The sequence below is a fragment of the Myotis brandtii genome, unplaced genomic scaffold (genome assembly GCF_000412655.1).
Source record: "Myotis brandtii unplaced genomic scaffold, ASM41265v1 scaffold576, whole genome shotgun sequence".
NCBI lineage: Eukaryota > Metazoa > Chordata > Mammalia > Chiroptera > Vespertilionidae > Myotis > Myotis brandtii.
The window spans coordinates 802,620-819,018 of record NW_005370156.1 but is presented as its reverse complement, the minus strand read 5'-3'; the positions used below and the strand labels follow the sequence as shown (position 1 = coordinate 819,018).

The 16,399-nt window shown below is 44.0% G+C and overlaps 1 protein-coding gene across 2 annotated transcripts in view; it reads right to left on the bottom strand.

Annotated features, from left to right (window-relative positions):
- The window catches only part of FAM107B (family with sequence similarity 107, member B), a 253,775-nt gene that overhangs the window by 11,583 nt on the left and 225,793 nt on the right, over positions 1 to 16,399 (bottom strand). The gene's annotated exons all lie outside the window — the stretch shown is intronic.

Genomic DNA, 16,399 nt, shown 5'->3' with positions numbered 1-16,399 from the left:
GGCCATAGGAAGGAGTGCGCCTGATAGGGATGAGGGAGGAATAGCAAAGAAGCCGGTTTGTAAGGACTCTGGCCTTCAGGCTGAGGGACAATGGGGAGCCACTCGTTCGAGGTTTTGAGCACAGAAGTGACAAGATCTGAGTCATGTTTTTAAAAGATCACTCTAGCTACTGAGTTTAGAACAGACTGAAGCAAGCAAGGAAGGAATAAGGGAGGCAGCTGTTATATTAGTGCAGGTGAGAGATGGTTTAGGCCAGGGTGACTATAGAGCAGGTTAGAGGACAAACCGATCACGCTGCATTTTGAAGGTAAAGCCTCTGGGATTTCCTGCAGGACTGGAGATGAGGAGTGAAAGACGAGAGGAATCAAGGATGACTGTGCAACTAGAAGGTGAGCACTGTGGAGGTGGGTAGGCTGTGAGCAGAGCAGACAAAAGATGTGATCAGGAGTTCATCTGGGACTAGTTGAGTTGGGGATGCCTACTAGATATCTTAGTGGTGACGGTGAAAAGGCAAAGGCAGTTAGTACTCAAACCTGGGTGACTCCTTCCTCTGTCTTACTGACTTGACTCCAAGGTCCTCACTTTGCCTGTACCCCTCCTCTGTCCCTCCATTGTAGTTAAAGATTAACTAGAATGATGTGAGCAGAGCAGACAAAAGATGTGATCAGGAGTTCATCTGGGACTAATTGAGTTGGGGAGGCCTGCTAGATATCTTAGTGGTGACAGTGAAAAGGCAAAGGCAGTTAGTACTCAAACCCTGGGTGACTCCTTCCTCTGTCTTACTGACTTGACTCCAAGGTCCTCACTTTGCCTGTACCCCTCCTCTGTCCCTCCATTCTAGTTAAAGATTAACTAGAATGAAACTGCCGTTAGCTTTTAAAGACAGTTGGGACTGCACAGAGGAGTGTATGGTGCATTCCCACAAGTAGAGGCAGCACAAGATCTCCACTCCTAGTCTTTTCCCGAAGGTCAGCACCAGACATGTCTTGGGCCTTGGAGCCACGAGATAGGTTGAGCTTTCAGTGTGCCAAAAAGGCTTCTGCCCTGCCAGTGTGGTTCAGTGGGTTGGGCACTGTCCTGGTGCATCAAAAAGTCACCGGTTCGATTCCTGGTCAGGGCACATACCTGGGTTGAGGGCTTGATCCCCAGTACGGAGCATGCAGGAGGCAGCTGATCAATGTTTAGCTTTCACATTGATGTTTCTATCTCTCTCCCAGACCCTCTCTCTAAAAATCATTAAAATTATAAAAATAGGGGGAAAAGGCTTAGTTCTGAGTCTAGGGAACACGTTCCAGCTTGGGTTATTTTTTGTGATTTCTCTTCAGATTTAGTGTTTGGTAAGGCCTTCTCCCACAGGACCAGTGTAGTAAGATGGGCCTCAGCCTGCCTCTGACTGGGAGAACAGGTGGGTGGGGGCTGAAGGAGTTCTGCTGTAAAGGAAGGTGCAAACGTTTTCTTTGATTTTCACTGTTTTGCCCTGCTACACAACTGGAAAGGGGACATGGAAGCCCGTGGGTCTGAGACGGCTTTAAGCTTGCCTGGGGACCAGGCTGCAATCCTTACACCCCTCACGCAGTAGACCACCCTGGGATCCAGGAAAGGTTGTTTAGTAAGGAGGGGCTGAACTACTGGGAACAATCTGTCACTCTGTGTGCATATAGGAGCGGTGGTGGCTAAGGAAGGATCTAGGACAGGGGTGGGCAAACTTTTTGACTCAAGGGCCACAATGGGTTCTTAAACTGGACCGGAGGGCCGGAACAAAAGCATGGATGGAGTGTGATCTAGGAGCTGGTTCTGGCCACTTCTCCACACTAGAACCATGACCAACATATGGCAATAATCACCTTTATGGCCTTGTTCAACTTCTTCCCTTTGCCAACCATGTTCCTCACTGCCATCAAGACTGGGAAATGCCATTCTGATCCTAAGGGAGCTCCATCCCAAAGATCCTATCCTCTGATTGAATGGAAACAAGCACTTATGCTCCCTGTGTCTGCACACATCTCCCTTCCTCACCCAGTACCTTTGCAGCACTGCTCCCTCCAGCAGGGGTGCTGATCTTCTTCCTACCCTTCCCTGGACCGCCACAAGCCAAATCTCACTCGCCCCTTCAGATCCAGATAAATGGCAAATCTTCCACAAAGCCTTCCCTAATTCAGCAATTGCAACGAAACACTCTGACCTCTAAACATCTATGAAATTTTCTTTGTCCCCCTTTCCTAGTATTCATTGATATCCACCTTATATTACAGAAATACATATATATTATCTCTTCACTGCAAAGACCACATCTCATTTATATTCACATTCCTCATGGACTGGGTCAATAAATATTAATAACTTAAATGAACAGAGTCACAGTTAACTACCAGTAGAGGGAGCCCATGGCTTGTTGAGTGCATAGCAGCAAGTAAAGCACTGTGGAGTTGGGAGGACAAGCCTGTTTCCTCACTGAGCATCAAGTAATAGAGAAGCCTGACAGAAAAGATGACAGAAATGTCTGGAAGTAAAAGCGCTTTGTAAGTGCTTATTCTTATTACTACAAGAAACATCCTTCCAGAAATAAACATGAAGACATTCTTTTCATATTCCGGACTCTAGTCAAGTAACTGATTCATAAGTAAAGTAATTTATTTTTAAAGTATTAAGTCAGTAAAGAAAAACTGGTGTCTACTCAGTGTGAGAGGAAGAAAACTGGCTTGAGATCTTGGACAAAGCTTAATAACTCCCCTGACCCTCAATTCTCCCATATGTAAAAACTAGAGGCCCAGTGCACGAAATTCGTGCACGAGCAGGGGTGGGGGGGTGTCCCTCAGCCTAGTCTGCACCCTCTCCAATCTGGGACCCCTCGAGGGCAGTCGGACATCCCTCTCAATCCAGGACCCTAGTCTGCACCCTCTCCAATCTGGGACCCCTCGAGGGCAGTCGGACATCCCTCTCACAATCCAGGACTGTTGGCTCTCAACCGCTTGCCTGCCTGCCTGCCTGATTGCCCCTAACCACTTCTGCCTGCCAGCCTGATCACCCCCCCAACCACTCCCCTGCCAGCCTGATCGATGCCTAACTGCTCCCCTGCCAGTCTGATTGCCCCTAACTGCCCTCCCATGCTGGCCTGGTCGCCCCTAACTGCCCTCCCCTAACAACCTGGTCACCCCTAACTGCCCTCCCCTGCAGGCCTGGTTCCCCCCAACTGCCCTCCCCTGCTGGCCTGGTCACCCCTAACTGCCCTCCCATGCTGGCCTGGTCGCCCCTAACTGCCCTCCCATGCTGGCCTGGTCGCCCCTAACTGCCCTCCCATGCTGGCCTGGTCGCCCCTAACTGCCCTCCCATGCTGGCCTGGTCGCCCCTAACTGCCCTCCCATGCTGGCCTGGTCGCCCCTAACTGCCCTCCCATGCTGGCCTGGTCGCCCCTAACTGCCCTCCCATGCTGGCCTGGTCGCCCCTAACTGCCCTCCCATGCTGGCCTGGTCGCCCCTAACTGCCCTCCCATGCTGGCCTGGTCGCCCCCAACTGCCCTCCCCTGCTGGCCTGATTGCCCACAACTGCCCCCCCTGCTGGCCAACTTGTGTCCACATGCGGGTGGCCATCTTTGACCACATGGGGGCGGCTATCTTGTGTGTTGGAGTGATGGTCAATTTGCATATTGCCGCTCTATTAGATAAGATGGGTGTGGCTGCAAGAACTGGTTGAAATGTGGATGTGAGTACTCTGTATAATCCCTGGCACATCTGGAAGAACTCAATCAATGGAAGCCACTATTAGCCAAACTATGTGACCAATGCCATACCATATTTTATTTAATAGTCTAGCAAAAATTGCACACAAAACTCCAAGTATCTAGGCCTTGGCTTTTTAAAAAACGTAAGAGTTCAACTACATGACCCACAGGCCTTCTCAATGGTAAGCTTCTAGGGTTCTAAGACCTATTTGTTCTACACACATTAAGAAACTTTTGGAAAGTGTAAAAAGGTCTATCACACCTTCAAAGTGCTACATAGAGTTCTGAATGGTTCCAGCTAGACTGTAAGGGTGCAGCAAGAAAACGGACAGGCCTGATGGTGAGGGTCTGTTCTGAGATGGAGGGGACTCACTCAAAGATTTTAAGTTGAATAAATAACAACACTGAATTGCATTTTAGACAGATACTAAAAATATGCACTGAAAATGCCACCTGATAGAATTCTGCCTTTAAATTCTGTGAATCAACAAATGATATCATTACTAAACTCCACTCTCCCAGAGGATAAGAAAATCCCATCCTTATAGATGGATTTGGGTTCTTGCTCTTCTTCTTTCTCGCGCTACTCCCCCTCTCCCCCGCCCCCTGCCCGCCCCTTCCAGAAGTTCATTCTGGGCCCAGCTCTGTGCATATCCTGGGTATTTTATGTGAACTGCTTTTCAGAGGTTAATAAACATTACCACAGAAAAATTTCACAACTGTGCTAATAAACATTTACTGCAGCTGGATTTTTCATCAGACCTTGTTGGCTCCAGTTGTTTATTTGCATATTTCTACTTCAGAAAGGTAAATTTAAAAACCTCATCCAATGAGATTTAAAGGTCAGAACTTAGAGGTTATGTTAAATTTCATGATCACCTAAATGATTTGACTTTGGATGGTGGGCACACAACGTAATATATAGATCGTGTATCAAAGAAATGTAAACTAGAAAGCTATATGACCCTGTTGACTAATGTCCCTCCAATAAATTTAATTTTTAAAAATCTAACTGTACCTATAAGGACTAACAGTTGAATGCTTTTTAAAACAATACATGAAGCATAGTAATATATACATTTTTCAGGTGTACTATAACCAATTGAAGCTAAACAATTAAACTTTTGAATTCCTCCAGCTACTTCTGGAAAATTTAAAGTAATTCCAAGACATTCTTTAAAACAATTTATTTCCCAGGCTGCCTCTAAGAGATTCTAGCAATCCACTGACAATATCTGAAAGATCCAAGTCACTTTTGATTGCAGGCCAGCAAACTCTAGGCCTGGGCCAACCTGGATCCCCAGCCATTTGCTCTGCACCCAGGATCCCAGTTGGGAGAATGATGGTGAGGAGAAAAGAGAGAAAAGTGAGTTAAGATGGTAATTTCTCCCAAAAAAGCAAAGCCTTTTGCTGACAAACTCCTGACTTGCCTGACCCCAAGGTAAACCTAAAATTCAGTTTGGGACCAGGAGACAGTGACGCCATCTAGTACCCATAGGCATTGGACAAGTGCCCACAGGGCCTTTATGGCCACAAACCTAAACTAAGGCTTACAAATGACACCCAACCAGAGCAATCTATGCAAGTGCAGAAACATGACTTTTCCCTCTGCCCAGCCCCACTACTGCTGGAACTCTAAACTCTCAGTAAATTGCCTACAAATATGCTGCTGTACAAATGTCAAACAGTGAAGCTCTTGGGAAAATATCAAACTTGTTTTCTCATCAGTTTTTTTATAAAATGTGTTTTCACATAAAAGGCACATATTTTATATTTAGAAAGTGGGAAACGAGACAAGAAACTTCAGGAAGACAGAACATGTGCCAATAGTAAAGATAAGCTGAAGCTGGTCTGGGTGAGGTGAAACCAGCAGGTGGCGATGGCTCTACAAATAACTAGGTGTCCCTTTTCAGGACAGCCAGAGAGCAGTGATGCCTCACCATGGACCCCAGCACTATGAGTAAAGGTACTCACAGAAAGCATTAGAGATATGCCATGGAAGAAATCCATTGTGGAGTCATTGTGTATCTGCCCTCGATGTTGTACACAAGCTTTTCCCCATCATTTAATCCTCATGACAGCTCTATGAGCTAGGGTTATTTATTCACAATAATCTATGGAGGAGGCTCAGACAGCTTCAAGAACATGGGCTCCAAATCACACTGACAAAGTTTAAATTCCAGCTTCCTCATTTACTGTACATGTGCCTTTAGCATGTTTCCTCACCAGTTGGAAAAAAAAAAAAGAATGGCAGATGATCTCATAGGGTTGTTATGAAGGGCAAATAAGAAATGCATACCAAATGCAGTGTTAGAAATAGTAAACCTTCAATGGCTGTCACTGGCAATAAATAACAGAAAAATCAGGATTTGAACTCGGGTCTGTCTGGTTCCCAAAGAATGCTCTTTAGCATTCCACTCTCTGGTCTGAAATAATGAGAGGGAAGAATTGGGTTTCACTTTAACAGGATTATTTCTCCAAAAGATTGTAGAAGCTTTCTAAAATCAGAGCTTTATAATCCAAAACAGAAAACACCTTGTAGAAGAACACTTTCAAGTGAGGATAAACATCAGGAAAGACATTTTCTTTAAGACATAAATCCTATCTAATAAAGAGGGAATATGCTAATTGACCCTCACGCCATTGCAAAGATGGCGGTGCCCACAGCCAATAAGGAGGGAATATGCTAATTGACTGCCCTGCCCTCAAAGATGGCAGTGCCCACAGCCAATAAGAAGGGAATATGCTATTTGACTGCCACGCCCTCACACAAGATGGCCATCCCCATGTGGACAAAGATGGCCACTACAAGATGGCCGGCAGGGGAGGGCAGTTGTGGGTGATCAGGCCAGCAGGGGAGGGCAGTTGGGGGGAGCCAGGCCAACAGGGGAGGGCAGCAGTTAGGTGTCGATCAGGCTGGCAGGGGAGTGGTTAGAGGGGGATCAGGCTGACAGGCAGAAGTGGTTAGAGGCAGGCAGGCAGGCAAGCGGTTGGGAGCCAGCAGTCCTGGATTGTGAGAGAGATTGGGCCTAAACCGGCAGTCGGACATCCCCTGAGGGGTCCCAGATTGGAGAGGGTGCAGGCTGGGCTGAGGGACACACCCCTCCCTCCCCCCAGTGCATGAATTTCATGCACCAGGCCTCTAGTATTAATATAAGAATGTTCATAGCAGGGCTGTTCACAGTTCCTCAGATATCTCTCCCCACAGAAGGGCCCGTAACAGCCCCCCTGACTCATCTCAACCTAAAAGCACTCTTGACTACTTGGACATAGGAGGGGCCATCATGATGCCCCCGGTTTGGCTCCTAATGTTCCTCATTCACTGCCCCAAACCAAAAGCAGTAAAGCCCCAGAAAGAACTAGCAAAACTTCTCACACTGGAAGGGGTCAGGACCCTCCCTCTCATCCCTCAGCCCAAAGAAGAGCAAGTATGAATATGACCCGGACCTCTCTTATCCATGAAACAAGCAAGCAAAATTCCATTTCGGAAAATACACAGCATGATTCTAAAGGTTCTTCACCAGCCATAGAAAATTTCATACAAGCTCTTCTTCACCTAGAAGACAGAAGAGTCACATGTTGGACTCTTCTTCCCACCCAAGTGACAGTAAAAAAAAGCCTCTGATTCAGATCTGTCACCTCCAACCTGGCTCCACCTCGAAGGGCTTGCCTCTGGGAAAGACGGTTGCACACATGTGTTCTGGGGCTAACACTGAGTTGGTGTTAACTGACAAACAGCAAGAGCAGCAGGAACTCAAGAAACAGGACCAAGAAACCATGGCATTTGAAGCTGAATTCCAGTGTGCTGAAAACATATTTTGAGATAAGTGTGTTCATAAGAAGAATTTGAAACTGGAATGTTTAGAGCAAAGGAGAAAATCAGAGGACTCAGAGAGAGATGAGCTGTATGCCCAGTGGGGAAAGGGACTTGTCCAGAGCCATAGCAGCAACAAAATGTGGAGGATGCAATAAAGGAAACGTAAAAGCCTCTGACCCACTATATTGATTAAAATCTGGATTGTATGCTGAGAGAACAAGAAAGAGAGGGACCCCAGGGCCAACTTTATCAAGAAGGAGAACAAGAGCCCTAACCGGTTTGGCTCAGTGGATAGAGCATTGGCCTGCAGACTGAAAGGTCCCAGGTTCGATTCCGGTCAAGGGCATGTACCTTGGTTGTGGGCACATCCCCAGTAGGAGGTGTGCAGGAGGCAGCTGATCGATGTTTCTCGCTCATCGATGTTTCTAACTCTCTATCCTTCTCCCTTCCTCTCTGTAAAATATCAATAAAATATATTTTTTTTTTAAAAAAAGGAAGGAGAACAAGAAAGTGAGACCTTGCTACAGTGGCCTAGCAATTCCTCTCAACAGATTCCATATCTGGCCTGGATATCACTGAGATGGGTGGACAGATCCAATGGATCTGAACAGAAGTGCATTGCCAGACTTGCCAGCAAAAAGGAGGTGGAGGAACTTGTCCACAAGTGGAGGGCTAAGAATATGTAACTTTTCTGAGGTTATGGGAGTGGCTGTGGGTTGTGGTAGCTGACATAGAGTAGCCTATAGATAGATATCCAGCTGTAACAGTCTAAGCTAATAATCAGGGCCTACACAGCCTAGAAACTTGTTGAATGCTAATTTTGACCACTAGCATTTGAGAAAAAGAATTATTTGAGACCTGATGTTTGGACTGAGGCACCTGTAACTTCTCAGGTGTGCCAACACTGGCGGTTGTTGCTGGCTTTCAAAAGAAACACTGATTTCTCAGTGTCCCAGGGATTCCTGGTCAGGATCAGGGCACATGTGCGTGTTGCGGGCTCAATTGATTGAACTTTTCAGTGAGCCAAAGCAGCCCCTCCTCGGCTCATTTCTGTCCTGTAACACTTCTAAAGAACCAAAGCAGCCCAGCGTAGGCTCTCTCCTAATCAGGGCACATGTGCGTGTTGCGGGCTCAATTGATTGGACTTTTCAGTGAGCCAAAGCAGCCCTTCCTCGGCTCATTTCTGTCCTGTAACACTTGCTTCTTGTCATAAACCCTTCTCTATTTCACTGTCCTTAGTTTTAATAAATGTACTCTCAAAATAACCTAGACTCATATTGTGAAATCTTTCCCGCACAAAGACAAGAGCCCACACACTATAGGCCAACCATAGGCAGACCCACTATGGGCCTGGTCTCTTTCCAATAACATGTCCATAGGGCTATGATCTGTGAGGCAGCCAATGACAAAAAGCCACCACTGGATCATTAAAAAAAACATGACAGAAAACAAATTCTGTGCAACGAACATTCACTGCCTAAGCAGTATGTGCTATTTGAATAACAGTCCACATTCAGGGGTTTCCCTCAGGCTCCCAGGGCTCCTGGCTTCTTAGGGTTCACTCCCCTCAGCCTCCCTCTAGAATTCGAGGGCACTGTCAATCTCCTTGAGTTAAAAGTCAGCCCCTTGGACAACCCCCCATCTGTCTGCTCAAGCATCCTCCTCTCTCTTCATCTCTTGTTATTAACAGTTCTCCAGGAACAGGTCCCTGGCCCTACACTCTTCTCTCTGTCTTGCCTTTGGAAACCCCTCACGCTCTAGGCAATTTCTACAGTGTGTGTGAGGTTTACCTCTCCATGAGTCTACCCATGGCCACTCCTCAAGAGCCATCTCCTGCTCAACTAGAGAACAGCTCTGAGTAGATCTGAGTACAATTTTACTTGATCTCCCTCCCTACCATGAATTTGACACTTATCATGAGTCAAGTTTTCATGTGTCTCCATGTTGTCTCCCTTCAAGGGTGTCCCTTCAAAAGAGAAGAGACCTCCTGACTGAAATCACTTCCCACGGCTCTAGCACATGCCTCATACATAAGCCATAGAGTAGCCACACTGTGACTAGTTGATACAGAACTGATAGAAAGCTGCGGCCACAGACTCCTTGTGCCTTTGGCTAAAATCCATGGGGGTCAGCACATATCTGGCTTTACTCCCTATTGCGTTCCCAGTACCACACTTGTGTCACACCCTGGGCACTCTACAGAACTGTACTCAATGAAGGGGGCAAATGCTGAAGGGTTAGAGCATCCAAATGAAGTAACTCATTCCATGAAGACTTTCCTGATTCCTCTTGAGGTTTCCCTTCTTCCTATCCCCACAGGGGCCGGGAGGGGAGAGGGGGGAGGTCAACTCATGCTTTGAACAAACTGTCCCCATTAACACTAGAAATTTTTGCCCTAGCCAGTTTGGCTCAGTGGATAGAGTGTTGGCCTGTGAACTGAAGGGTCCCAGGTTCGATTCTGGTCAAGGGCACATGCCTGGGTTGTGGGCTCGATCCCCAGTAGGGGGCGTGCAGGAGGCAGTCGATCAAGGACTCTTTCTCATCATTCATGTTTCTATTGCTCTCTCCCTCTCCCTTCCTCTCTGAAATCAATAAAAATATATTAAAAAAAAAACCCAAAACTCGAAGTTTTGTTACTCATTACATTAAACTCACAAAGGGAAGGCCTGACTCATTTCTTATCCCCAGAAACATCTTGGTGGGTCTTCCAAATATTGCTCGACTAAATCTGACCAGCTGACACTCAGGTCAAGAGAAGAGTTCAGATTTACAGAAGGGGCTAAAAACAGGGGCCAGGAGGGGAAAGAGGGGAGGTCAACTCATGCTTTGAACAAACGGTCCTCATTTGATCTTGAAGGAGCTCAGAATGAGTTAGACAAACAACTGCCTGCTTCTCTTGATAACAGATCAGAACAGGGAACCCAACCAAATGCCCATTTTTCTAAACCAGCTGATTATGCTCTCTCTTAAATAAGATAACCCAATAAACCCTCCATAAAAGTCCATAACATTAATTGCTGTGTATGAGCAATGAGTCTTTTGCCACAGAAAGATAACTCAGATTGTTGTCTGATGGGAAATAAATATGAGTACACACGCTTGCATAAATATTCCCAGGAAGTAATTAGCACTTCATTAATATGCAGCCCATTAATCAAGACAAATCTCTAAGCAATTAAAATACACCAAATCCCAAATACAAATGAGTTTTATAAAGTTAATAACTTGCTCTCTCTTCATTCTCTTACATTTAGAAAATCTGTATCTCCTCTCACAGACTACTCATAGAAAGATAAATTTTGCTATTTCCTTTCTGAAGAATTTGTACAAGTAACGGATTTCTTCAATAATTGATCACCTTAAACTCAATGGCCTTAAAATTGCCTTTTACTGAATAAAATACAGTTACCAAATAATATTTGATAGATGACCATTAAGTGATTCAGACATTCTCTGTCTCCTACATAAAGCAGCTTGATGAGGTCTGAAGTTCAAGGACCCTTAATTTTACCAGTGAAGAGTGTGTGGTCTAACAGCATCACCAGTGGTAGAAGGCAGCTTGTGCTCAGAGCAGCTGTGCTTTTTAAAAGAAATACTAATCCCATATCTTTGGTTTTTTACTAAAAGGAAAAGAAAAAAAACAAAAATGTTTTTTAAGTTGCACTATTAAACGAAAGTTTATAAAATCCAGAAAATATGGGACTGGCACAGAAAGAGAGCTACCCTATGTGCAAGGTTCCTTTGAAGTTTGGGACCATGCAGGAGCATGTAGATCTAAAGAGAGGTACAATGATGTTCCTGTGACTCAGGGTTAGTGCAGGTTTGACTTTAAATCAATTCAGTGTCCCCAGGATGAACAATAGGACCACAGTCACCCCTGCTATCTGCTTTACTACTTATCCTTCAACCACTTCAATTCTCAAAAGCTCAGCTCTTCCAGAACAAGGAAAGGAAAACCAGTTAATTCTGTTGCAAGATCGACTATCTGACTTTAAAAACATATAAGGTGAAGTTTAATTGAAAATAATGAATTATTTACTTCCTTATCTGTAAAAAGAGAAGGCTGGGCCAGATGACCCTTGAGATCCCTACTAGTTCTAACATAGAGAAGAATCCGGTTTACCTGTTGTCTCCATTATAGAGGCTGAGGAGTCAAGGGCTTCAGAGAGAGCTTGGCCCCACCATTAGGGCCGGCAGACCTGGGAAGGGCACTCCTCTTACATTCCACACATACCTTACCTAGGCTGCCACTGCCACTCACCCTGTTCCCATGAATCACAGACTTCTCCACATGACATCTATGCTGAGTAGGTTTCTCCTAGTTATGCTCCCAGGCCCAGCCACCCTCATTCCAAGTCCCTGTAGAACAGCGGTTCTCAACCTGTTGGTCGCGACCCCTTTGGGGGTCGAACGACCCTTTCCCAGGGGTCGCCTAAGACCACCGGAAAACACATATATAATTACATATTGTTTTTGTGATTAATCACTATGCTTTAATTATGTTCAATTTGTAACAATGAAAATACATCCTGCATATCAGATATTTACATTACGATTCATAACAGTAGCAAAATTACACTTATGAAGTAGCAACGAAAATAATTTTATGGTTGGGGGTCACCACAACATGAGGAACTGCATTTAAGGGTCGCGGCATTAGGAAGGTTGAGAATCACTGCTGTAGAAGAATCTCAACTGGTAGGCCCTGGGCTAGAGATGTCCACACAGGATGGAGTACGGACTTTATTAAACCAAACTCTAAACCAGGCGGTTCCTAGATATCACAGTCACAAAGCACACGTATACCATAGCTGATAAATAAAAATGAAGCACCATTTATTCTTCTTTGCATAAAATCACCTATACTGAGTAGGTATTACACCATAATTAAGTTAATTCAAATCTGAATCCTAAGCCTACTACTCTGCAATCAAGTCACAAGGCTGTCCTTATTGCTCTTCCCTTAGTTTCTCTTCATTTATCTTTGTCTTCTCTATAAATCCACAGACACTCTTCTTGCCTACTTGTACCAAATCCTAAATACATATGAGTTTTATAAGGTTAATAAGTTGTTTACTCTTCATCTTACATTTAGAAAATCAGTGTCTCCTCTCACAGACTACTCACAGAAAGATAAATTTTTGCTATTTCCTTTCTGAAGAACTTGTTGGTAGTATGTGACAAAAGGCTTTAACGTGTACACACCCTTGAATCTGGTAATTCTACTTCTAGGAATTTACTCCAAGGACATAATCAGAAATATACACAAAATACATATATAAGTATATTTTATCTATAGTAGTGAGAAAAAGAAAGAAAACCAATAACTATCTAATAATGTAATGCAATGCAGCCTAAAATTTATATTATTAAAATAAATAAGAAAAGACGAAATATTCACAAATATCAGGTTCCAAACAGTATGCCCTTTGTTTTCTACTATGTGCATTTGTGTGTACGGAAGGTACTCAAAGTGCAGTCCAAGGACCAGCTTCTGATTATCAGCACCAGCAAGGAACCTGTTCAATGCAAATGCCGAATCACTGAGGGTGGACCCACCAATCTGTGCTTTCATGTTTACTAAGTGCCACACGAGCTTTCAGGTAGGTACTAAAATTCACCCCATTGTACAGATGGGAAAACTAAGGCCTAGAGAAGATAGGTAACTCAGCTAAGGCTACAAAGCAGCATCATATAGCTACCTCTGGAGTCTACACTCTTAACCACTGCTCTAGTGTGTCTCTAGGTTAACTCATATAGGATTTGGAAGTGTGATCTGTGCTCTTTCCCCTAAATTGATAGCATGATGCATCCCACCTATTGTTTTGTTTTCTTCATGGGGCTTTAGCACTGCTGTTACAAAGTTATTGACTGGGGGTGGGGATGTTTGGCACTACCACTGGTATCGCCACTGACAGACCTCTTGGTGAATACTTGCTTGACATTTTTGAAGGCTATAAAAACATGTTTAGACTTATGTGCACATTAAATACCGGCCCACAGCCCTGGCTAGTATGGGTTAGTGGTTAGAGCGTCAGCCCATGGACCAAAGGGTCACAGGTTTGATTCCTGGTCAAGGGCACATACCTTGGTTGCAGGTTCAATCTTTGGCCCAGTGGGGGCACAAGTGGGAGGCAACCGATCTATGTGTCTCTCTCACATCAATGTTTCTCTCCTCCTTCCCCCTCCTTTCCACTCTCTCTAAAAATCAATGGAAAAAATATCCCTACTTCTTGGGTGAGGATTAAAAAAATCAGTAAAAATAAATACATAAATACCAGCCCACATTAGCAGAAACTTTAATGCCCACCAGTGACAGCATGGAGAGCATGATACCTACTAAATAGAGAAGGCCTCTCTGTTGCCAGCTAAAGTGAAGCTGCCAAGTGGCAATCCCATAAACACTCACTACAAACCATTTGGCCTACCATCTTTGAAATTATGCAACTTTTGATCAATTTCTTTTAGGGGAAGAAATTGATCAAAATTATTTCAAAATTTATACATAACAATATTTCATGTTTTATATTATGCTATTTTATGTTCACAAAATTCAGATTTGCTAACAAATGCTACCAGACTTTATTCCCAAACTGCAAATTCCTAATAAAGAGGCCTCCCTTAGCACTTTTATTACATGTTATTTTCTAAAGAGGAAACACCTCAGTCATTCATTTCAGGAAACGACAAAGGAGATGGACTGGGAAGATGGTTGATTTAGGCCGAGTCATCACTGAGAGGAAGGAAACTACACAGACTAGAAAAAAATTCCATCTGGGCTAGTTGTCAAAGCCCCCAAACGTGCCTGTCTTCAGAGCTAAATAATAATTCCATAAAAATTATGACCTGGCCCAACTAAGCAACCAAATATTTTCAAAAGAGGGCCATAAAAATTATGACCTGGCCCAACTAAGCAACCAAACAAATATTTTCAAAAGAGGCGATTATCTTCAAAAGGACTTAATGACAGAAAATTTGGAAGAAACACAGAGAAATGACAGAAAGTTTGGAAAATTGTCAACTTCCTCAAGTTACAGATGAGGAAACGGAGGCCATCATTACAGATGGCCTGGCTAAGTTCTCAGACAAGGTAGCAAAGCCTGGACTACAAGCAGTATCTAACTCTGGTCCACACTTCACTATATCATACTGCCTCTCTCACTTCTGACTCCTATACTGAATTTTCTACATTGATTTTCCTACATTTTCTACTGACTCGGGAATTGGTGTTTTTGGCATTATTACTAACACCAACCTTAATATTATCTGTTGATCAATAACTGGATGGCATCTTTGAAGATGATAATATGTTTAAATTATAAGTATATTTTAATAACACCACCACAGTTCTGTTTCTATATCTTATCAAATTCCAAAAGAGTAGTCATTGTGATGATTAAAAAAGAAAAAAGAAAAAGCCCTTAAGATTGGAGAAAACTACTCATTTGCCTTTTTTTTAAAACCTGAAATACTAACACTGAGCACCTACAATGTTAGAAAACAGTGACTGCTTACTAGTAGACACAGTAACTTCAGACATCCTCCTTAGACTGTCCATTTACACCTCATCCTTCTTTTATTAAAACCTATTCTTCCTCAAGCATCAGCATTCAGGGTATCCTATATAATAAAAGGCTAATATGCAAATTGGCTAAACGCAGGAGCTGCCCCCTGGTGGTCAGTGCGGTCCCACAGGGGGAGGGCCGCTCAGCCAGAAGCCAGGCTCATGGCTGGTGAGCACAGCGGTGGTGGCGGGAGCCTCTCCCGCCTCTGCGGCAGCACTAAGGATGTCCGACTGCCATCCGTCAGTCAGACATCCCCTGAGGGCTCCTGGACTGCGAGAGGGTGCAGGCCGGGCTGAGGGACACTTCTCCTCCCCCCACCCAAGTGCACAAATTTCATGCACCGGGCCTCTAGTAACTGAATAATACACTACTGAAAAAGCAAAGATCAACTCTACTGACAACTGGAAAAGACAAGCCTGATTACTGACAACCAACCCCAGTACTGCCAGGAGAACATAAAGAATGCTCAGAATGAGCCCACACTACCATTACAAAAATAACTACACATCCCCCTTCTCTCACTAACACATGTAATTGCTAATTCTTTACTAAGTGACCAATCTAACCCCAAATTCATCTCCTGCCACCTAGATAAAAATTAAGATACTTGATCACTGAATTGTGCCTGCTTCCTGAGCAAATCCTAACCAGGTCTGGCCCTATTTCCCTAACTGCACCATCAAATCACCCAGCAAAAGCACCAACCCAATTAAAAATCCCAGCATTCTCCTGGTCTTCATCCACTGACTGCAACTAAATGAACCAAACTTTGGTATGACTACACATGTGGTCCTAGTGGTTGCTGGCTGATGGTTTTTAACATTTTTGTTGCAGTAAGTTACCAGTAATGTGTGGGAGAGTAGAAAGAACCTCAAATAAAAGGCCCACAAACCTATATTCAGACTTATCACTTTCCTGGGTCTGTTTTCCTTACTGCTAACATGAGAGCCAGTAATCCTATCATTTTAGAATTTTTCATCTCAAATCTATTTCTCAAATTCCAGCCATATTATGGGTCAAATAGATTTTTTTCCTATGGAAGGACATGCTCTGTCCTCACTCAACTTCCTATTTCACTATTAGAGTTTGTCTGGAGAATTTAATTTCTCACAAAGAGAGGCTTTCATGCCAGAAACAATGGTTAGGTTTTTCTAAATAGTTAAAATGCTTTATAATTATGAGAATACTAGTGGCCCAGTGCACGAAATTCGTGCACATTAAAAGGGAATTAATTAGCAGAAATATTTTAATATTGCTATTTGCCCTTTCTCTATAATAGAAGTGTAAAAGATGAAAGGA